The sequence below is a fragment of the Rattus norvegicus genome, chromosome 9 (assembly GCF_021556685.1).
Source record: "Rattus norvegicus strain SHRSP/BbbUtx chromosome 9, alternate assembly SHRSP_T2T, whole genome shotgun sequence".
Lineage (NCBI taxonomy): Eukaryota > Metazoa > Chordata > Mammalia > Rodentia > Muridae > Rattus > Rattus norvegicus.
In genome coordinates this window covers 12,595,520-12,620,079 of record NC_141542.1, presented here as the reverse complement: position 1 = coordinate 12,620,079, position 24,560 = coordinate 12,595,520, and the positions used below count along the sequence as shown (strand labels likewise).

The 24,560-nt window shown below is 42.3% G+C and overlaps 1 protein-coding gene across 1 annotated transcript in view; it reads right to left on the bottom strand.

Moving 5' to 3' along the window:
* Window positions 1-24,042, bottom strand: part of LOC148003316 (sulfotransferase 1C2-like) — a 61,531-nt gene extending 37,489 nt beyond the window's left edge. The window contains exon 1 of the mRNA XM_087568004.1: window positions 23,992-24,042. The gene's annotated coding sequence lies outside the window, so the exon portion shown is untranslated. The remainder of the gene's footprint in view (window positions 1-23,991) is intronic.
* Between the last annotated feature and the right edge of the window lie 518 nt (window positions 24,043-24,560).

Genomic DNA, 24,560 nt, shown 5'->3' with positions numbered 1-24,560 from the left:
AAGAGAATAGAAGCCATATTTGGCACTGTTCATGATCAATAACCCGAGGTAAAATAGGTCATGATTACTAGGGGAAAACTTTATATTTTTCTGCTAAGTGAACACAGCAATAGGATGACTCCTAATGATGTAGACAACTGCATCACTCAACCCTCACAAGAGAAGCTTCTTGCAGTAGACAGTAGTTAAGAGACACTACAAGTGGACAACGTGCAAAGAGTAAGAGATTTGGAGCATTTGGCCCCAAATAGGATGACTCTATGAAACAACTCCTCTCAAGGTTCAGTGATCTATGAAGGAAAGGAGGTAGAAAGAGACTGAAATAGTCGATGAGTCCAACAAAGAAGTATTTTCCAGACAATAGGGAAGGTGCACAAGCACTCAAAGAGAATGACCCTGACTACATGCAAAAGACAAAGTTAAGCCAGACCAAAATCCTAGCACAGGGGAGAAATAGACCCAAAGTAGCATCCCTAATTAGAAGCTACTTGAAATTGGTAACTGCTAGAACTGGGAAAATGAGTTTTCTTCAGTGGAGTGAAACTGGATGTATCAATCACTCTGTAGGACAAGCTTCATCTTCAAGAATAGTGACCCAATACAAAATGGATGAATAAAAAAAGAAAGAGAAAAAAGAGGGGGGAGGGAGGGAGGGTTAAGAGGAGGGGAGAGAGAGAGAGAGAGAGAGAGAGAGAGAGAGAGAGAGAGAGGGAGAATGAAATGTTGGAGGAGATTTATTGTAGATATTGAGAAGAGCATAGTCAGAGGCAGGAACAAATGGGAGAGTTCAGTGAGGACAAAACCAGACTGAGTTTGCCATGTGAGTAAACGGGGAACGGGGGGAGGGGGGACAAAGGGGGGATGGGGGGACGGGACACGGACAGGCTCTGCAGCAGGAGGCCCAAAGGTATAAAGAACCCTCTGGGCTGAAAAGTTCCAGGTACAGCAGGGTCTGCCACCCATTAGAACTCTATAACAAGTTAAGATTGAGGGTTGTGTGGAGATCCTAATAGGCAGCATCTGCTTTGATATGTTAAATAGACACCTCAGCCATTGTCCCAGGTTTGAACCCTAAGAATGACTTCACTTTGGTTAATTGAATCTGTACTTTTACATTTTGGTTTGGTATTGTTTTGTTTTGTTTTTGTTTTTGTTTTGTTTTTTTATTAACTTGAGTTTTTCTTATATACATTTCGAGTGTTATTCCCTTTACCGGTTTCCGGGCAAACATCCCCCTCCCCCCTCCCCTTCCTTATGGGTGTCCCCCTCCCAACCCTCCCCCCATTGCCGCCCTCCCCCCATAGTCTAGTTCACTTGGGGTTCAGTCTTAGCAGGACCCAGGGCTTCCCCTTCCACTGGTGCTCTTACTAGGATATTCATTGCTACCTATGGGGTCAGAGTCCAGGGTCAGTCCATGTATAGTATTTAGGTAGTGGCTTAGTCCCTGGAAGCTCTGGTTGCTTGACATTGTTGTACTTTTGGGGTCTCGAGCCCCTTCAAGCTCTTCCAGTTCTTTCTCTGATTCCTTCAACGGGGGACCTATTCTCAGTTCAGTGGTTTGCGGCTGGCATTCGCCTCTGTATTTGCTGTATTCTGGCTGTGTCTCTCAGGAGCGATCTACATCCGGCTCCTGTTGGTCTGCACTTCTTTGCTTCATCCATCTTGTCCAATTGGGTGGCTGTATATGTATGGGCCACATGTGGGGCAGGCTCTGAATGGGTGTTCCTTCAGTCTCTGTTTTAATCTTTGCCTCTCCCTTCCCAGCCAAGGGTATTCTTTTTCCTCATTTAAAGAAGGAGTGAAGCATTCACATTTTGATCATCTGTCTTGAGTTTCGTTTGTTCTAGGGATCTAGGGTAATTCAAGCATTTGGGCTAATAGCCACTTATCAATGAGTGCATACCATGTATGTCTTTCTGTGATTGGGTTAGCTCACTCAGGATGATATTTTCCAGTTCCAACCATTTGCCTACGAATTTCATAAACTCGTTGTTTTTGATAGCTGAGTAATATTCCATTGTGTAGATGTACCACATTTTCTGTATCCATTCCTCTGTTGAAGGGCATCTGGGCTCTTTCAAACTTCTGCCTATTATAAATAAGGCTGCGATGAACATAGTGGAGCACGTGTCTGTTTTATATGTTGGGGCATCTTTTGGGTATATGCCCAAGAGAAGTATAGCTGGATCCTCAGGCAGTTCAATGTCCAATTTTCTGAGGAACCTCCAGACCGATTTCCAGAATTGTTGTACCAGTCTGCAACCCCACCAACAATGGAGGAATGTTCCTCTTTCTCCGCATCCTCGCCAGCATTTGCTGTCACCTGAGTTTTTGATCTTAGCCATTCTCACTGGTGTGAGGTGAAATCTCAGGGTTGTTTTGATTTGCGTTTCCCTTATGACTAAAGATGTTGAACATTTCTTTAGGTGTTTCTCAGCCATTCGGCATTCCTCAGCTGTGAATTCTTTGTTTAGCTCTGAATCCCATTTTTTAATAGGGTTATTTGTCTCCCTGCAGTCTCACTTCTTGAGTTCTTTGTATATTTTGGATATAAGGCTTCTATCTGTTGTAGGATTGGTGAAGATCTTTTCCCAATCTGTTGGTTGCTGTTTTGTCCTAACCACAGTGTCCTTTGCCTTACAGAAGCTTTGCAGTTTTATGAGATACCATTTCTCAATTCTTGATCTTAGAGCATAAGCCATTGGTGTTTTGTTCAGGAAATTTTTTCCAGTGCCCATGTGTTCCAGATGCTTCCCTAGTTTTTCTTCTATTAGTTTGAGTGTATCTGGTTTGATGTGGAGGTCCTTGATCCACTTGGACTTAAGCTTTGTACAAGGTGATAAGCATGGATCAATCTGCATTCTTCTACATGTTGACCTCCAGTTTAACCAGCACCATTTGCTGAAAATGCTATCTTTTTTCCATTGGATGGTTTTGGCTCCTTTGTCAAAATTCAAGTGACCATAGGTGTGTGGGTTCATTTCTGGGTCTTCAATTCTATTCCATTGGTCTATCTGTCTTTCTCTGTACCAATACCATGCAGTTTTTATCACTATTGCTCTGTAATACAGCTTGAGTTCAGGGATAGTGATTCCCCCTGAAGTCCTTTTATTGTTGAGGATAGTTTTAGCTATCCTGGGTTTTTTCTTATTCCAGATGAATTTGCAAATTGTTCTGTCTAACTCTCTGAAGAATTGGATTGGTCTTTTGATGGGGATTGCATTGAATCTGTAGATCACTTTTGGTAAAATGGCCATTTTTACTATATTAATCTTGCCAATCCATGAGCATGGGAGATCTTTCCATCTTCGGAAATCTTCCTCAATTTCTTTTTTTTTTTTCAGAGTTAATAACATGTTACCAGAGCTCACTTCATAATGCACAGTTACATTTGATTTACCATCTAAATAAGAAGGTTGCATGGAATCATTTGACAGAATAATGAAGGATTCCTTCACATTCAAAGTTATAAAGTTATCAATTACCTAAAAGGCTTGGTAAATAACATAACATTTTATCTTCTATAATAATTAGTGTCTGGCACCTAGAAGTTAGATTGTTTTCCCCGTATTGTTACAAACTCTCAAAACCAGCTTTGTCTTGTGTTCTCAGCTCAGGGAACTCAGGAGCAAACAAAAGCTTATCCAACATAGCTGCATGAAACCAGGTATGGTGGCACATCCTAAACCCAGCCTTTTTGGAGGTGGAGAGAGTACATTCAAGTGCATCCTCAGCTACCCAGCGAGGTCAACGTCATCCACAGCTGCCTTGTGTGTTCTAGGGCAGCCTGGGCTACATGAAACCCTATCTTACAAAAAGAAGAGAAAATATTGTTTGAGTACTTTCCTTCATACAGTTAAGGTTCTGACTGTCTGAAATGTTTTTTTTTTTCATTTTTAAAAAATGTTTTCTTACGTTTATCACAAAATAATCGATATGAACTTTATAAAAATGATTTCTTTTTCAGATTTTACATGCATTTTTTTCTTGAACTGCATCATCTGTTGCATCACCTAGAAATGGAGTTACAGACGGCACGAGCGGCCTTGTGGGTGCTGGGAATCGGAAGAGCAGCCAGTCCCCTGAACCTAGGCGCTACCTCTCTAGACTCCATCTCTGAAATAGGATGTTCTTTTTTTTTTCAGTTACTACTGTACTTTATTGTGTTCAACCAAATAACCATGTTACAAAAATAGCAAGCTGCCATAATAAAAAATAAGGCTCCTCTATCCAGCACCAGATAGCATCATTATACTTTCAAGCCTAGAAATTGCACACTTGTATATAAACCAACCAAAGATGAGGATTGAGAGTTCATCTTGGTGGATTTTTCCTTTGATGAATATGAAGTGTCCTTCCTTACCTTTTTTGATGACTTTTAATTGAAAATTGATTTTATTTGATATTAGAATGGCTACTCCAGCTTGCTTCTTCTGACCATTTGCTTGGAAAGTTGTTTTCCAGCCTTTCACTCTGAGGTAGTGTCTGTCTTTGTCTCTGAGGTGTGTTTCCTGTAGGCAGCAGAATGCAGGGTCCTCATTGCGTACCCAGTTTGTTAATCTATGTCTTTTAATTGGGGAGTTGAGGCCATTGATGTTGAGAGATATTAAGGAATAGTGACTATTGCTTCCTGTTATATTCATATTTGGATGGGAGATTATGTTTGTGTGCTTTTCTACTCTTTGTTTTGTTGCCAAGACGATTAGTTTCTTGCTTCTTCTAGGGTATACCTTGCCTCCTTATGTTGGGCTTTACCCTTTATTATCCTTTGTAGTGATGGATTTGTAGAAAGATATTGTGTAAATTTGGTTTTGTCATGGAATATCTTGGTTTCTGAATCTATGTTAATTGAGAGTTTTGCAGGATACAGTAACCTGGGCTGGCATTTGTGTTCTCTTAGGGTCTGTATGACATCAGTCCAGGATCTTCTCGCCTTCATAGTTTCTGGCAAAAAGTCTGGTGTGATTCTGATAGGTCTGCCTTTATATGTTACTTGACCTTTTTCCCTTACTGCTTTTAATATTCTTTCTTTATTTTGTGCGTTTGGTGTTTTGACTATTATGTGACGGGAGGTGTTTCTTTACTGGTCCAATCTATTTGGAGTTCTGTAGGCTTCTTGTATGCCTATGGGTATCTCTTTTTTTAGGTTAGGGAAGTTTTCTTCTATGATTTTGTCGAAGATATTTACTGGTCCTTTGAGCTGGGAGTCTTCACTCTCTTCTATACCTATTATCCTTAGGTTTGATCTTCTCATTGAGTCCTGGATTTCCTGTATGTTTTGGACCAGTAGCTTTTTCTGCTTTACATTATCTTTGACAGTTGAGTCAATGATTTCTATGGAATCTTCTGCTCCCGAGATTCTCTCTTCCATCTCTTGTATTCTGTTGGTGAAGCTTGTATCTACAGCTCCTTGTCTTTTCTTTTGATTTTCTATGTCCAGGGTTGTTTCCGTGTGTTCTTTCTTGATTGCTTCTATTTCCATTTTTAATTCCTTCAACTGTTTGATTGTGTTTTCCTGGAAATCTTTCAGAGATTTTTGTGTCTCCTCTCTATGGGTTTCTACTTGTTTATTTATGTTTTCCTGGAATTCTTTCAGGCATTTTTGCGATTCTTCTCTGTAGGCTTCTACTTGTTCTCTAAGCGAGTTCTCCACGTCTTTCTTGAAGTCCTCCAGCATCATGATCAAATACGATTTTGAAACTAGATCTTGCTTTTCTGGTGTGTTTGGATATTCGATGTTTATTTTGGTGGGAGAATTGGGCTCCAATGATGCCATGTAGTCTTGGTTTCTGTTCGTTGGGTTCCTGTGCTTGCCTCTTGCCATCAGATTATCTCTAGTGTTACTGTGTTCTGCTATTTCTGACAGTGGCTAGACTGACCTATAAGCCTGTGTGCCAGGAGTGCTGTAGACCTGTTTTCCTGTTTTCTTTCAGCCAGTTCTGGGGACAGAGTGTTCTGCTTTCGGGCGTGTAGTTTTTCCTCTCTACAGGTCTTCAGCTGTTCCTGTGGGCCTGTGTCTTGAGTTCACCAGGCAGGTTTCTTGCAGGGGAAAAGTTGGTCCTACCTGTGGTTCCAAGGCTCAAGTTTGCTCGTGGGGTACTGCCTAAGACCTCTCCGCGGCGGCAGCAACTGGGAAGATCTGCGCCGCTCTTTCTGGGAGCCTCCATGCAGCAGGGTTCCAGATGGCGATTGGTGTTTTCCTCTGGCGTCTGGATGTGCACAGTGCAGTCTCTTCTGGTTTCCCAGGCGTGTCTGCCTCTCTGAAGGTTTAGCTCTCCCTCCCACGGGATTTGGGTGCAGAGAACTGTTTATCCGGTCTGTTTCCTTCAGGTTCCAGCGGTGTCTCAGGCGCAGATGTCCTGCCGCTCCAGGGCCCTCCCCTATGGGAACCCAGAGGCCTTATACAGTTGCCTCTTGGGCCAGGGATGTGGGTAGGGGTGGGCAGTGTTGGTGGTCTCCTCTGCTCTGCAGCCTCAGAAGTGCCCACCTGACCAGGTGGTGATGTCTCTCTCCCACGGGGTTTGGGAGCAGAGAGCTGCTGCGGGCCGGATCCTCGGGTGTGGGACCCTCAATTTCTTTCTTCAGAGGCTTGAAGTTCTTATTGTACAGATCTTTCACTTGCTTAGTTAAGGTCACACCGAGGTACTTTATATTATTTGGGACTATTATGAAGGGTGTCCTTTCCCTAATTTCTTTCTCGGCTTGTTTCTCTTTTGTGTAGAGGAAGGCTACTGATTTATTTGAGTTAATTTTATACACAGCCACTTTGCTGGGTATAAAGTTGTTTATCAGGTTTAGTAGTTCTCTGGTGGAACTTTTGGGATCACTTAAATATACTATCATATCATCTGCAAATAGTGATATTTTGACTTCTTCTTTTCCGATCTGTATCCCCTTGCCCTCCTTTTGTTGTCTGATTGCTCTGGCTAGAATTTCAAGAACTATATTGAATAAGTAGGGAGAGAGTGGGCAGCCTTATCTAGTCCCTGATTTTAGTGGGATTGATTCAGGTTTCTCTCCATTTAGTTTAATGTTAGCAACTGGTTTGCTGTATATGGCTTTTACTATGTTTAGGTATGGGCCTTGAATTCCTATTCTTTCCAGGACTTTTATCATGAAGGGGTGTTGAATTTTTTGAAATGCTTTCTCAACATCTAATGAAATGATCATGTGGTTTTGTTCTTTCAGGTTGTTTATATGATGGATTACGTTGATGGTCTTCCGTATATTAAACCATCCCTGCATGCCTGGGATGAAGCCTACTTTATCATGGTGGATGATTGTTTTGATGTGCTCTTGGATTCGGTTTGCCAGAATTTGTTGCCATGTAGTCTTGGTTTCTGTTGCTTGGGTTCCTGCGCTTGCCTCTCGCCATCAGATTATCTCTAGTGTTACTTTGTTCTGCTATTTCTGACAGTGGCTAGACTGTCCTATAAGCCTGTGTGTCAGGAGTGCTGTAGACCTGTTTTCCTGGTTTCTTTCAGCCTGTTATGGGGAGAGAGTGTTCTGCTTTCGGGCGTGTAGTTTTTCCTCTCTAAAGGTCTTCAGCTGTTCCTGTGGGCCTGTGTCTTGAGTTCACCAGGCAGGTCACTTGCAGCAGAAAAGTTGGTCTAACCTGTAGTCCCGAGGCTCAAGTTCGCTGGCGGGGTGCTGCCCATGAGCTCTCTGTGGTAGCAGCAACCAGGAAGATCTGCGCTGCCGTTTCCGGGAGCTTCAGTGCACCAGGGTTCCAGATGGCGTTTGGTGTTTTCCTCTGGAATCAGTAATGTGTGCAGAGTGCAGTCTCTTCTGGTTTCCCAGGCGTGTCTGTCTCTCTGAAGGTTTAGCTCTCCCTCCCATGGGATTTGGTGCAGAAAACTGTTTATCCGGTCTGTTCCTTCTTGTTTTGTTTTTAAGACAAGGAAATAAAAGTACTTTGAATATAATCTGGGAGTATTTGGGGGAGGAAAAGAATATGATCAAAATGTATTAGTTGAGGGATTTTCAGTATATTCACAGGTTTTTGCCTCCTTCCATGTTAAAATACTGTCATCAATTCTCAAAGAAACCCTGTGGTCTTCATTTACCTTCTGAGCCTTCCATCCCCCACATGACTCATCTATGACTCTTTAAAACTGGAAATAGATTTGTCAATTCTTCACATTTCCTGCAAGTACAGTCACTCAGGTTCTTTTGTGACTGGCTGCTTTCACAATCTCAAACGTACAGTCTCAATTTTGTAATTCTTTCAAGGCTCAGCGGTATCCTGGTTACTTTATTTTTAACTTTAAGCAAGTTAGAGTTATTTGGGAAGAGGAATTCTGAATTAAAAACAAAACAAAACAATGCCTCTAAAAGATTTGCAAGTATGCGAGTTTGTAGGTGATTTTCTTTCTTTCTTCTTCTTCTTCTTCTTCTTCTTCTTCTTCCTCTCCTTCTCCTACCCCTCCTCCTCCTCTCCTCCTCCTCCTTCTTCTTCTTCTTCCTTTTTTTTAAAGTGGTATAAATCAAGCATCTTATAGTCACTAACATTTTGGGGGGGGGGGTGTTTTGTTTTCTTTTAATTTTATTTTTCTTGGATATTTTACATACTTGCATTTCAAATGTTATCTCTTATTTACCCCCTCTTCCGAGTGGTTGTACTGAAAGATCCCATGCAGAAAGACCCTTACTCAAGTCTTGGGAAATCGTGGACCCCAGACACAGAGAGACCATTTTGGATGTAATAAGCAAAGGCTAGGTTTATTACGGAGACCTATTACAGAGATCTCCGGGCCGACACGTATCCGCAGGAGACAGAGGTGTCGACCCCCGAGAGGCTGGAAGAAAGAGCATTTAAAGGCAGAGGCTGGGGTTGGGGATTTAGCTCAGTGGTAGAGCGCTTGCCTAGGAAGCACAAGGCCCTGGGTTCGGTCCCCAGCTCCGAAAAAAAGAACCAAAAAAATAAAAAAAATAAAGGCAGAGGCTGTGAGCCCAGGGGATGGGGATGTCAAAGGGGGATGCACCTGAAAGATCCCACGCAGAGAGAACCTTACTCAAGTCTTGGGAAATCGTGGACCCCAGACACAGAGAGACCATTTTGGATGTAATAAACAAAGGTGAGGTTTATTATGGAGACCTATTACAGAGATCTCCGGGCCGACACGTATCCCACTCAGGAGACAGAGGTGTTGACCCCGAGAGGCTGGTAGAAAGAGTATTTAAAGGCAGAGGCTGTGAGCCCAGGGGATGGGGGATGTCAAAGGGGAAGGCACTACAAGTTACAGGATTGTTTTATGGCTCCAGGAGATAAGGGGACGCCAGAAGGTTTTATGGCCCCCTGGTTCCTGGAACAGAGCTACTAAATCAGGAGAATGGTTAGGTCTTTAGGTCCTCATTATTTTTAAAAGTTTGTCAAAATTGATGAAGCATTTGTATTTGAAACACCTCTGGTTAGGCTTGGGCCACCGGTTTCCTGGAGTGCTCTCTATAGGACACAATGGCTAGAAAGCACAAGTAGGGGCTTATCAGGGTCTGAAGGACATCTGGTTAAAGTATGACTCTGAGTAAGCTGGGGGGATGTCTTTGGATGGTTTATGGGTCAGTCCTTGATAGCCTGAGCTGGTTTTTTTATTCCTTTTCTTTATCTTTATGGCCTGCTATTCCTGGCGGCAGGGCTTACTGAGTCTGTGGCTTTTGGGGCTTACTCTTTTAATTTTATATTTCTAAACCTTAAATTCGTATAATTTTGCTTTCATTCCCTTCTTCTTCTACTAAATAATTCTAATCTTAGAATTTTGATATCAAGTCTCGTATTTGGTCTCACCAGTTGTCCTAACTGACTGGTACTGTTGTCTCAGAACCATCAACCGCACAGCACACACTCGATTTTTAACAAAAGCAATTAACCTGTTTGTCACGCAGGGGCCAAAAACTAAAACCAAGAAAATTATTAATAATGGCCCAGCTGTAGCAGAGAGTAGGGTAGTCATCCAGGGAGACCGAGTGAACCAAGACTCAAACCAACCTTGTTAAGCGTCTCTATCTTTTTGTAGGAGTCAAGTCTATTAACTAGTTTTTTTTTTTTTTAACACACATGGACCTATAACCGGAAGCAGAAGCAAAACTAAGAAGGGTCCCTTAAGGGAAGATATCAGAGTAGTCATCCCAGGAGATCTACTAAACCAGCTCTTGAACCATCTCTGATGTGTTTTTTTGTCTGTCTTTTGTCTAACCTTTTTCTAAGTTTATTTATGGAGTCTTTAATTACTCTTGAATGGTCTGTATAGAAGCAACACTTTTCTTTCAGTGTAGCACACAGACTCCTTCTTTAAGGAATATCAGGTCTGATCTTTTCTTATTTTGAAGGACTACCTCTGAGAGGGAGGTTAGGTATTCTTGGAGGTCAGCTATAAAGTCCTTCCCTCTTTTTATATCTGAGTCAATGGCAGTTCTGAATTCTCTATAAGCCTTGTATTGTAGGGCAACAGCAGATGTCTTTGTGTTGCCCTTGTAGCACCTAGATAGCCTTAAGTAATTTTCAACTCTTTTTTTTATTAAGTTTTTAGCATCAGGATTTTATCTGGACACTATCTAAACCTATACACCAAGGTCATGACTAGCTTTTAGAACTTCTAAACTTATATAGATTGTGATCCCTGAGGCACAGTCCCAAGAAGTGTTAGGAGTACTAACATATGTAATGTTATATCATTTGTAATAGAAATCAAGCCTATTCCCACACTTATCCCGATGGAACCCAGGGCAAACATGCTGAGTGTCCCTCTAGGTCTCAGCTCTCAGCCCCAACAGCTAGTATGTGGCTGGTGAGGGCTGAGAATTGACGGCTGTCAGGGTGGTCAGCAGCACCAGGTACAGTCCTTTCCAGCGATGCTCGAGTGCCTGGGCTCCGTGTCGTTGTATGTAGCTGTAGTCTCCAACCTGGAATTGATCAGATGTCTCAGGGGTCTCTGGGGTATAGGCTGTTGTCAGCTGTGACCAAAATTCTTTTCGTATCACCTGTAGGTCTTTTAGCCTGGCATACAAATCATTATTATTATGACATGTTGGTTCAGTAACATCATCTAATACAGTCAGGGGAGCTGAGGCCCCATATAAGATCTCAAAGGGGATAAGGCTGAATCTGGAAGGGATATTTCTTGCTCTGAAGAGAGCAAGAGGGAAGGAGTGTCACCCAGTCTGCGCCAGTCTCCATGGTCAATTTAATTTGTTCAGGGTCTCTTTTAAAATTTTATTTATTTACTCTACCTGTCCTGAACTTTGAGGTCTGTAGATACAATGTAATTTCCAATCGACCTCTAAAAACTTGGCCACACCCTGTCTTACCTTGGCAACGAAAATAGGGCCGTTGTCTGACCAGATTACCTTGGACACTCCAGACTGGGGGAAGATTTCTTCCAGTATCTTCTTGATGACTATCAAGGCCATCTCTTGCAGTTGTTGGCTTCACCAGGGCATCCAAGAGATGGTAAAGGCATCTGAAGTGCTGATGTGCTGGGGGGTAGAAGTTCAGCCATCCCAGATGACATCGTGTTGTCCACCATGGCAGCACCCACTTGTCTCTGACCTTCATTCATGAAGAGAACTGTTCCCGTCTGTGGACAAGGTCCTCCCTTTCAGCAGGGGTCAATCAGCCATGCTTCTGTCAGTGTTTGACACTCGTGCTGTCGTGGCTCCAGGTCTGGATTGGGCAGCAAGGTGACCAGATTGCCCCCAACAGGTGGAGAATCTAGACCAGTGGTCCCATCCTCTGGGACATTTTATTTAAAGGCAAAACATCAGCCACTCTATCACAGTTTAAGTCCTGGATTGGGTGATAATTGTTAGTGCCTGGTTGGCAGGAGTGATGTGTTCCAGGCAGAAAAGCACTAAGCCACACATCTCCCAGCATCAGGTACTGGTGCACTGAGACAGGTCTTAAGCTCCACATATACAGTCTGCAGATATGTATACACATGGCCTCACCCAGCCATTTTAGCCCACGCAAGCCATTTTAGAGAGCAAATTTAGGACCAAGAAGCTCTCCAGTGGCCCCTCTTGTTTTTTCTTGGGCAGTCCCTGACCCAGTGTCCTTTTTCTTTGCATTAGGCACCCTGATCTTTAGCCAGGAATTCTCTTCTGTTGCCAGGTACTATCTTCCTAGGTTCCCTAATTACTGTGGCCAGTATATGTTCCTCTCTTATCTTTTATCTCTCTTTAGCTCTCTAACTTCCTCTTCTTAACTTTCTGTCTCTTCTCTTCTCTAGCTTCCTGCTCTTTTTACCTCTTTCTCTGTAACTTGTACTAACTCTCAGCAACTTAACTTAACCCTTTAAATTTCTGTAACTTTCTCTTCATATCCTTTTCTTATCTTAGCCAGATTGGTGGGGCATTTTCTAGCCCCTCAGAGACCCACCCTTGGAGTCTGGCGGCAGACCTGGCACTCCCCACCTTTAGGTGTTTTGAAGTCAACAGACAGAAGTGAGGGCCTTCCATCCGTGTCTGGAACATTTTTTCTGGCCTCTAGTAGGATTCCGTCTTTCCTCGGTGGTAAAGAAGACCTGTAACAGTCACTAACAAGCATCTTAAATGGGATGGTGAGAAAACAAGGGAATCTCGAGAATAGAGGTCCACTGAAGAGGGCAAATAGCATTTAGTCACACAGCTAAGCCAGGCGGCTTTCTTGGGACAAAAAGGCCTTGTGTCTGTGAAACAGAAAAGTGAGCAGAGGGGCAGCCTATCTGTTACCGGCTCTCTCTCTGGACTTAGATTTTCCCTTAAGGAGTACCTCCCTATAGTGTCAGCTCCGTGGTTTTATCGCTCAAGAAACCCATTCTCTAAATGGCACTAGGCTTCTAGTAAGAACTAATAACAAAAGGATGGAGAGACGTAAGAAACTGGGTGTTAGATACTAAGCAGCTGACAAAAGAATTGTAACCAGTTCACCTGGGGCTTCTTGTCTCTTACATCTAATAAAGAGATTGTTAATACTATAGTATCAACCTTTAATAAAAAAACTATAGCTCTCTCCATGTCTCTGAATATCAGGACTGTAGTAGTAGTCCTTCACCAAACTGTCTCAGTGGGCTAAGGGCCCATGGAAAAGAAAACATTAATCCTGACCTTGGCCACAGCCAAAGTTTGAATTCTAAATTTTGACTGGCAAAACAAAACAAAGTTCTTTACAGTTTGTTGTAGATTTTTTAAAACTATTTTAGGGGTTTCTCTGCCCCCCAACCTGGGACATTTCGACCACAGGGGCAGGAACTGGCTGCTGTGGGGATAGGATCAAAGGCATTCTCTATGTTAATGATGACCAATGAGAAAAGTAATTTAATGCTGGAGACTGACTCCTCTCTTGGAATAGGGCCAGCAGATAAGGCAGGCTCCCTAAAGAACTTCTCTTAATGAGCACTCTCTTTCTGTGAGCAAGAGTGGAAGGTCTGGCCACTAAAAGCAGAAATTTCTTTCTTGTTCTTGTTTTCCTTACAGTCTTCCCCCACCTCACTCTCAGCCTTTTTAGATCATTCTTCCTGTAGCATTTCTAACACAGCCTGTCCCTTTTTTTATAGCCTGTCCCTTTTTAATAGCCTGTTGACAGCATTTCTGATCTTTTAGGCAGCTACGCACTAAGTGTCAAACCGGCTGAAACTCCGCCTTTAAGATTCCTTGTTCCCAAGCAAAATTTAAATCTTTTTTTAGCTTATCTCAGCTGTCCACCGTGAGATTCCCAGAGATCGTGAACCAAGGTGTAGCAATTCACTAAGAAATCTCTCTGCAGTGTTTTTTTTTAATCTTAAGCCTTTTTCTTTTAAACAGCTCCTGAAGAGCCAGAAAAATTGGTTGAGACTGAGAAGTCCCCATGCTCGCTGCAGCAGCTCCGCAGCTAGTTTCACTCCCCGCTACTGTGTGTTGTGAGCACAAGCACAGATAAAACACTATGTTTTAAAAAATTAACGTTGGCTATCAACCAACACACCTCCACTAGAGTGGGGTCCATAAAATTAAGTTTCTTACTCACTATATTTGTTCTATAGCCAGCTGCCTAATCTGGGGAACTTTTTTTTTTTTTATGAGCAGTTTCTTCCTCAAGGTTTTTGTTAATGTCTGTTTACACAACTGTTAACAGCAGCTAGGTTGGTCAAAGGGAGCAAAGGGAGGGGCCTCTCTCCTTGGGAAGGAGGCTCAAGAGAGAAAGACAAAACTCCCTGGCAGAAAACAATTTTTCTCAAGCAAATTATTTTTAACTTTTAACTTAAGCACCAAGAGGACCAAGTAAAACTCTTTGATGAACAAAGCAGACAGTTTCATGATTTCAAACACAGTCATCAGTCCAAGATTTTAAACACAGTCGTCAGTCCAAGATTTCAAACACAGTCGTCAGTCTAAGCCAAAAAAAAAAAAACACTCGACAATACCACAGAAAACAAACCAGACAAACAAGACCAAGACAAAGCATCCTATCCAGAAAACCACAGTCAGGTACACAGAGTGGGATTCCACATCCACTCTCTCAACACAGACACAGAGTGGGATTCCACATCCACTCTCAGAGTGGGATTCCATATCCATTCTCTTAGGAGGCAACACTGAGTAGGATTCTACATCCACTCTCTAAGTACTGACCAGAGTGAGACTCCACGTCCACTATCTAAGCACTGACCAGAGTGAGATTCCACTTCCACTCTCTAAGTACTGACCAGAGTGAGACTCCACGTCCACTCTCTAAGCACTGACCAGAGTGAGATTCCACTTCCACTCTCTAAGTACTGACCAGAGTGAGACTCCACGTCCACTCTCTAAGCACTGACCAAAGTGAGATTCCACTTCCACTCTCTAAGTACTGACCAGAGTGAGACTCCACTTCCACTCTCTAAGTACTGACCAGAGTGAGACTCCACTTCCACACTCTAAGTACTGACCAGAGGGAGACTTCACCGGTACCGAGACACACATATATACACACACGACGGAACGAAAACAGAGACAGACACAGACTGACAAATGTGGCGCCGCTTACACGGAGACATTCAGACAAACATCTAACTCACTTCCAAGGGGTCTTCGGAGTCTGGGGTGGTCGTGCAGATCCCGGACGAGCCCCCATTATGAAAGATCCCACACAGAGAGACCCTTACTCAAGTCTTGGGAAATCGCGGACCCCAGACACAGAGAGACCATTTTGGATGTAATAAGCAAAGATGAGGTTTATTACGGAGAACTATTACAGAGATCTCCGGGCCGACACGTATCCCACTCAGGAGACAGAGGTGTCGACCCCGAGAGGCTGGGAGAAAGAGTATTTAAAGGCAGAGGCTGTGAGCCCAGGGGATGGGGGATGTCAAAGGGGAAGGCACTACAAGTTACAGGATTGTTTTATGGCTCCAGGAGATAAGGGGACGCCAGAAGGTTTTATGGCCCCCTGGTTCCTGGAACAGAGCTACTAAATCAGGAGAATGGTTGGGTCTTTAGGTCCTCATTATTTTTAAAAGTTTGTCAAAATTGATGAAGCATTTGTATTTGAAACACCTCTGGTTAGGCTTGGGCCACTGGTTTCCTGGAGTACTCTCTATAGGACACAATGGCTAGAAAGCACAAGTAGAGGCTTATCATGGTCTGGAGACATCTGGTTAAAGTATGACTCTGAGTAAGCTGGGGGGATATCTTTGGATGGTTTATGGGTCAGTCCTTGATAGCCTGAGCTGGTTTTTTTATTCCTTTTCTTTATCTTTATGGCCTGCTATTCCTGGCGGAGGGGCTTACTGAGTCTGTGACTTTTGGGGCTTACTCCTTTAATTTTATATTTCTAAACCTTTAATTCGTATAATTTTCCTTTCACACCCAAGTCACAGGATTGTTTTATAGCTCCAGGAGACAAGGGGACCCAGAAGGTTTTATGGCCCCCTGGTTCCTGGAACAGAGCTACTAAATCAGGAGAACGGTTGGGTCTTCAGGTCCTCATTATTTTTAAAAGTTTGTCAGAATTGATGAAGCATCTGTATTTGAAACACCTCTGGTTAGGCTTGGGCCACGGGTTTCCTGGAGTGCTCTCTGAAGGATGCAATGGCTGGAAACCACAAGTAGGGGCTTAAATAAACATCAAAGGGGCAGAACAAAGAACAGTTACTCACACCCGGTGATAAGCAAAGTAGTTCTCTTGCATTCCTTTTCTTTATCTTTATGGCCTGTTATTCCTGGCAGCAGGGCTTAGCCCTGAGTCTGTGGCTTTTGGGGCTTACTCTTTTAGTTTCATATTTTTAAACCTTAAATTCGTATAATTTTCCTTTCAGTACCAGTTTACAATCCCACCAACAATAGAGGAGTGTTCCTATTTCCCCACATCCTCACCATCATCTACTGCCACCTGAGTTTTTGATCTTAGCCTTTCTGACAGGTGTGAGGTGTTACCTCAGGGTTGTTTTGATTTCCCTGACAACTAAGGATGTTGAAATTTTTTTAGGTAATTTTCAGCCATTCAGAATTCCTCAACTGAGAATTCTTTGTTAAGTTCTAGACCCCATTTTTTAAAAAGATTATTTGGTTCTCTGAAGACTTTGAAGAATTCTTTGTATATATTAGATAGTAGCCTTCTATTAGATATAGGATTGGTAAAGATCTTTTTCTCAATCTGTTGGTTGCTATTTTGGTCCTAAACACAGTGTCCTTTGCCTTACAGAAGCTTTGCATTTTTATGAGGTCCCATTTGTCAATTCTTGATCTTAGACATAAGCCATTGGTGTTTTATTCAGGAAATTTTCCCCTGTACCTATGTGTTCAAGACTCTTCCCCATTTTTCTTCTATTAGTTTGAGTGAATATGGTTTTATGAGGAGATCTTTGATACACTTGGAATTGAGCTTTGTACAAGAAGAAAAAAAATGGGTCGAAAAGGGCGGCACAGATCTTCCTGGTTGTGGCCGCCGAGGAGAGCTCATAAGCAACACCGCACGAGCAAACTTGAGCCTTGGAACCACACGTAAGACCAACTTTTCTGCTGCAAGCGACCTGCTGGTGAACTCAAGACATACAGAGGAAAAATTCCTCTAGGACTGGACACTTCCAGTATTTAGAGGGAGTCCCAAACCTGCGAATCCCTGCCCGCAGCAGCTCTCTGCTCCCAAACCCCATGGGAGAGAGCCCTCACCACCTGGACAGGTGGGCACTCCTGAGACTGCAGAGTGGAAGAGACCACAAACACTGCCCACCCCTGCCCACATCCCTGGCCCAAGAGGAAACTGTATACGGCCTCTGCGTTCCCTTGGATAAGGGCACAGCTGCAGCGGGTCCCCTGCGTCTGAGACACCGCCAGAACCTGAAGGGACCGACCAGATAAACAGTTCTCTGCACCCAAATCCCATGGGAGGGAGAGCTAAACCTTCAGAGAGGCAGACACACCTGGGAAACCAGAAAAGACTGCACTCTGCACACATCTCTGATGCCAGAGGAAAACACCAAACGCCATCTGGAACCCTGGTGCACTGAAGCTCCCGGAAACGGCGGCACAGATCTTCCTGGATGTGGCCCCTGCGGAGAGCTTATAGGCAGCACCACACGAGCAAATTTGAGCCTCAGGACCGCAGGTAAGACCAACTTTTCTGCTGCAAGCGACCTGCCTGGTGAACTCAAGACAAAGGCCCAAAGGAACAGCTGAAGACCTGTAGAGAGGAAAAACTACACGCCCGAAAGCAGAACACTCTGTCCCCATAACTGGCTGAAAGAAAACAGGAAAACAGGTCTACAGCACTCCTGACACACAGGCTTATAGGACAGTCTAGCCACTGTCAGAAATAGCAGAACAAAGTAACACTAGAGATAATCTGATGGCAAGAGGCAAGCGCAGGAACCCAAGCAACAGAAACCAAGACTACATGGCATCATTGGAGCCCAATTCTCCCACCAAAGCAAAAACGGAATATCCAAACACACCAGAAAAGCAAGATCTAGTTTCAAAATCATATTTGATCATGATGCTGGAGGACTTCAAGAAAGACGTGGAGAACTCCCTTAGAGAACAAGTAGAAGCCTACAGAGAGGAATTGCAAAAATGCCTGAAAGAATTCCAGGAAAACATAAATAAACAAGTAGAAGCCCATAGAGAGGAGACACAAAAATCCGTGAAAGAATTCCAGGAAAACACAATCAAACAGTTGAAGGAATTAAAAATGGAAATAGAATCAATCAAGAAAGAACACATGGAAACAACCCTGGATATAGGAAACCAAAAGAAGAGACAAGGAGCTGTAGATATAAGCTTCACCAAGAGAATACAAGAGATGGAAGAGAGAATCTCAGGAGCAGAAGATTCCATAGAAATCATTGACTCAACTGTCAAAGATAATGTAAAGCAGAAAAAGCAACTGGTCCAAAACATACAGGAAATCCAGGACTCAATGAGAAGATCGAACCTAAGGATAATAGGTATAGAAGAGAGTGAAGACTCCCAGCTCAAAGGACCAGTAAATATATTCGACAAAATCATAGAGGAAAACTTCCCTAACCTAAAAAAAGAGATACCCATAGGCATACAAGAAGCCTACAGAACTCCAAATAGATTGGACCAGAAAAGAAACACCTCCCGTCACATAATAGTCAAAACACCAAACGCACAAAATAAAGAAAGAATATTAAAAGCAGTAAGGGAAAAAGGTCAAGTAACATATAAAGGCAGACCTATCAGAATCACATCAGACTTTTCGCCAGAGACTAGGAAAGCCAGAAGATCCTGGACTGATGTCATACAGACCCTAAGAGAACACAAATGCCAGCCTAGGTTACTGTATCCTGCAAAACTCTCAATTAACATAGATGGAGAAACCAAGATATTCCATGACAAGACCAAATTTACACAGTATCTTTCTACAAATCCAGCACTACAAAGGATAAGAAATGGTAAAGCCCAACATAAGGAGGCAAGCTATACCCTAGAAGAAGCAAGAAACTAATCGTCTTGGCAACAAAACAAAGAGAAGAAAAGCACACAAATATAACCTCATATCCAAATATGAATATAACAGGAAGCAATAATCACTATTCCTTAATATCTCTCAACATCAATGGCCTCAACTCCCCAATAAAAAGACATAGATAAATAAACTGGATACGCAACGAGGACCCTGCATTCTGCTGCCTACAGGAAACAAACCTCAGAGACAAAGACAGACACTACCTCAGAATGAAAGGCTGGAAAACAACTTTCCAAGCAAATGGTCAGAAGAAGCAAGCTGGAGTAGCCATTCTAATATCAAATAAAATCAATTTTTAACTAAAAGTCATCAAAAAAAGATAAGGAAGGACACTTCATATTCATCAAAGGAAAAATCCACCAAGATGAACTCTCAACCCTAAATATCTATGCCCCAAATACAAGGGCACCTACATGCGCAAAAGAAACCTTATTAAAGATCCAAAGACACATTGCACCTCACACAATAATAGTAGGAGATTTCAACATCCCACTCTCATCAATGGACAGATCATGGAAACAGAAATTAAACAGAGACGTAGACAGACTAAGAGAAGTCATGAGCCAAATGGACTTAACACATATTTATAGAACATTCTATCCTAAAGCAAAAGGATATACCTTCTTCTCAGCTCCTCATGGTACTTTCTCCAAAACTGACCATATAATTGGTCAAAAAACAGGCCTCAACAGGTACAGAAAGTTAGAAATAATCCCATGCGTGCTATCAGACCACCACTACCTAAAACTGGTCTTCAATAACAATAAGGGAAGAATGCCCACATATACGTGGAAACTGAACAAAGCTCTACTCAATGATAACCTGGTCAAGGAAGAAATAAAGAAAGAAATTAAAAACTTTTTAGAATTTAATGAAAATGAAGGTACAACATACCCAAACTTATAGGACACAATGAAAGCTGTGCTAATAGGAAAACTCATAGCGCTGAGTGCCTGCAGAAAGAAACAGGAAAGAGCATATGTCAGCAGCTTGACAGCACACCTAAAAGCTCTAGAACAAAAAGTAGCAAATACACCCAGGAGGAGGAGAAGGCAGGAAATAATCAAACTCAGAGCTGAAATCTACCAAGTAGAAACAAAAAGGACCATAGAAAGAATCAACAGAACCAAAAGTTGGTTCTTTGAGAAAAACAACAAGTTAGATAGACCCTTAGCCAGACTAACGAGAGGACACAGAGAGTGTGTCCAAATTAACAAAATCAGAAATGAAAAGGGAGACATAACTACAGATTCAGAGGAAATTCAAAAAATCATCAGATCTTACCATAAAAGCCTATATTCAACAAAACTTGAAAATCTGCAGGAAATGGACAATTTCCTAGACAGATACCAGGTACCGAAGTTAAATCAGGAACAGATAAACCAGTTAAACAACCCCATAACTCCTAAGGAAATAGAAGCAGTCATTAAAGGTCACCCAACCAAAAAGAGCCCAGGTCCAGACAGGTTTAGTGCAGAATTCTATCAGACCTTCATAGAAGATCTCATACCAATATTATCCAAACTATTCCACAAAATTGAAACAGATGGAGCACTATTGAATTCCTTCTATGAAGCCACAATTACTCTTATACCTAAACCACACAAAGACCCAACCAAGAAAGGGAACTTCAGACCAATTTCCCTTATGAATATTGACACAAAAATACTCAATAAAATTCTGGCAAACCGAATCCAAGAGGACATAAAAATAATCATCCACCATGATCAAGTATGCTTCATCCCAGGCATGCAGGGATGGTTTAATATACGGAAAACCATCAACGTGAGCCATTATATAAACACACTGAAAGAACAAAACCACATGATCATTTCATTAGATGCTGAGAAAGCATTTCAAAAAATTCAACACCCCTTCAGGATAAAAGTCCTGGAAAGTATAGGAATTCAAGGCCCATACCTAAACATAGTAAAAGCCATATACAGCAAACCAGTTGCTAACATTAAACTAAAAAGAGAGAAACTTGAAGCAATCCCACTAAAATCAGGGACTAGACAAGGCTGCCCACTCTCTCCCTACTTATTCAATATAGTTCTTGAAGTTCTAGCCAGAGCAATCAGACAACAAAAGGAGGTCAAGAGGATACAGATGGGAAAAGAAGAAGAAAAAAAATATCACTATTTGCAGATGATATGATAGTATACTTAAGTGATCCCAAAAGTTCCACCAGAGAACTACTAAAGCTGATAAACAACTTCAGCAAAGTGGCTGTGTATAAAATTAACTCAAATACATCAGTAGCCTTCCTCTACACAAAAGAGAAACAAGCCGAGAAAGAAATTAGGGAAACGACACCCTTCATAATAGTCCCAAATAGTATAAAGTACCTCGGTGTGACTTTAACCAAGCAAGTAAACGATTTGTACAATAAGAACTTCAAGACTCTGAAGAAAGAAATTGAAGAAGACCTCAGAAGATGGAAAGATCTCCCATGCTCATGGATTGGCAGGATTAATATAGTAAAAATGGCCATTTTACCAAAAGTGATCTACAGATTCAATGCAAACCCCATTAAAATACCAATCCAATTCTTCAAAGAGTTAGACAAAACAATTTGCAAATGCATCTGGGATAACAAAAAAACCCAGGATAGCTAAAACTATCCTCAACAATAAAAGGACTTCAGGGGGAATCACTGTCCCTGAACTCAAACAGTATTACAGAGCAATAGTGATAAAAACTGCATGGTATTGGTACAGAGACAGACAGATAGAACAATGGAACAGAATTGAAGACCCAGAAATGAACCCACACACCTATGGCACTTGATTTTTGACAAAGGAGCCAAAACCATCAAATGGAAAAAAGACAGCATTTTCAGCAAATGGTGCTGGTTCAACTAGACGTCAACATGTAGAAGAATGCAGATCAATCCATGCTTATCACCCTGTACAAAGCTTAGGTCCAAGTGGATCAAGGACCTCCACATCAAACCAGATACACTCAAACTAATAGAAGAAAAACTAGGGAAGCATCTGGAACACATGAACACTGGAAAAAATTTCCTGAACAAAACACCAATGGCTTATGCTCTAAGATCAAGAATCGACAAATGGGATCTCATAAAACTGCAAAGCTTCTGTAAGGCAAAGGACACTGTGGTTAGGACAAAACAGCAACCAACAGATTGGGAAAAGATCTTTACCAATCCTACAACAGATAGAGGCCTTATATCCAACATATACAAAGAACTCAAGAAGTTAGACCACAGGGAGACAAATAACCCTATTAAAAAATGGGATTCAGAGCTAAACAAAGAATTCACAGCTGAGGAATGCCGAATGGCTGAGAAACACCTAAAGAAATGTTCAACATCTTTAGTCATAAGGGAAATGCAAATCAAAACAACCCTGAGATTTCACCTCACACCAGTGAGAATGGCTAAGATCAAAAACTCAGGTGACAGCAGATGTTGGCGAGGATGGGGAGAAAGAGGAACACTCCTCCATTGTTGGTGGGATTGCAGACTGGTACAACCATTCTGGAAATCAGTCTGGAGGTTCCTCAGAAAATTAGACATTGAACTGCCTGAGGATCTAGCTATACCTCTCTTGGGCATATACCCAAAAGATGCCCCAACATATAAAAAAGACACGTGCTCCACTATGTTCATAGCAGCCTTATTTATAATAGCCAGAAGCTGGAAAGAACCCAGATGCCCTTCAACAGAGGAATGGATACAGAAAATGTGGTACATCTACACAATGGAATATTACTCAGCTATCAAAAACAATGACTTTATGAAATTCGTAGGCAAAATGGTTGGAACTGGAAAATATCATCCTGAGTGAGCTAACCCAATCACAGAAAGACACACATGGTATGCACTCATTGATAAGTGGCTATTAGCCCAAATGCTTGAATTACCCTAGATGCCTAGAACAAATGAAACTCAAGACGGATGATCAAAATGTTAATGCTTCACTCCTTCTTTAAAAGGGGAACAAGAATACCCATGGCAGGGAATAGAGAGGCAAAGATTAAAACAGAGACTGAAGGAACACCCATTCAGAGCCTGCCACACATGTGGCCCACACATATACAGCCATCCAATTAGACAAGATGGATGAAGCAAAGAAGTGCAGGCAGACAGGAGCCGGATGTAGATCGCTCCTGAGAGACACAGCCAGAATACAGCAAATACAGAGGCAAATGCCTCTGTAGGACCCCTGTTGAAGGAATCAGAGAAAGAACTGGAAGAGCTTGAAGGGGCTCGAGACCCCATATGTACAACAATGACAAGCAACCTGATCTTCCAGGGACTAAGCCGCTACCTAAAGACTATACATGGACTGACCGTGGACTCTGACCTCAGAGGTAGCAATGAATATCCTAGTAAGAGCACCAGTGGAAGGGGAAGCCCTGGGTCCTGCTAAGACTGAACCCCCAGTGAACTAGATTGTTGGGGGGAGGACGGCAATGGGGGGGAGGATGGGGAGGGGAACACCCATAAAGAAGGGGAGAGGGAGGGATTAGGGGGATGTTTGCCCAGAAACCGGGAAAGGGAATAACACTGGAAATGTATATAAGAAATACTCAAGTTAATAATAAAAAAAATTTAAAAAAAAAAGATCCCACTGCTGACTTGTGTGATCTGAACTGCTGATATCCTGACAACACAGATTGGATTTGCTCCAAAGAACTATTTCTAAACAGGTACACATCTAAGACATTATTTCCTTTGGCAGCCTCCTAGGCAGACCAGCAATTCTGGTATATCCAGAATCCCTCTGTTGCTAAACAACATTCCCCCACTTTCATTCAATTTCACACCCCTACCTTTACATATAAGCAACCCAAACACTCGCATTAGTATGTCTCTACTAGCTACAGACTCTCTGGTTCCAGCCCCCCAGGAAAATCAAGAGTCAACCAATTGTAACCCAACAGTAAGATTTACATGTTAAATTCTCAATCCACAATACATTTACACAATAAGCTTACAACCAATGAATAAGAATATAAACCACCCACCTACATAAGCTATAATTTGCCCATCTAGACACACAAAATCATGTACACATCTATCCTTTAAGAATAGCCATCACAACCTGTAAATGTGCAGAGAAGAATCTTAACAGCTACCACAGGTTCTCTCAGCTGCCTCCTCCTTGCTCTGACTCCTCCCTCTCCTTCTAAAACCTCTGTTCCTGCCTCCCATCCTTCTCATGCAATGACGGGCCTCATTTTATCTTATCAGCCTTTACTTGTATAATGACATCAACCTATATTTCACCCTTTCTAAGGAAAAAAAAACTTTTCTCTCAATGTAAGTTGAGCACAACTATTATCATTTTGTAATTTAAAGGTATAACATATACCTAACACCCAGTCCAACATTTTATCCGTTAAACAGAAGATTTAGTTATCTATTCTAGCTTAAGAAAGGTTTAAGTCCCTGCACCTAAATCCCATGGGGGAGAGAACTAAACCCCAAGAAGTGCAGAAAATCCTGGGACCTAGGGACAGACAGCCACTTCTGCCCAATTTTGCTCACATCCTAGCCCAAGAGGAAACTGCATAGTGCCTCTGGATACAGGAGTATAGGAGCAGTGAGTAGCAGGAGCCTGCTGGTTTCTGCCTTCGCCTGAAACTGAACTGAAACAGTCCCACAGTTCCC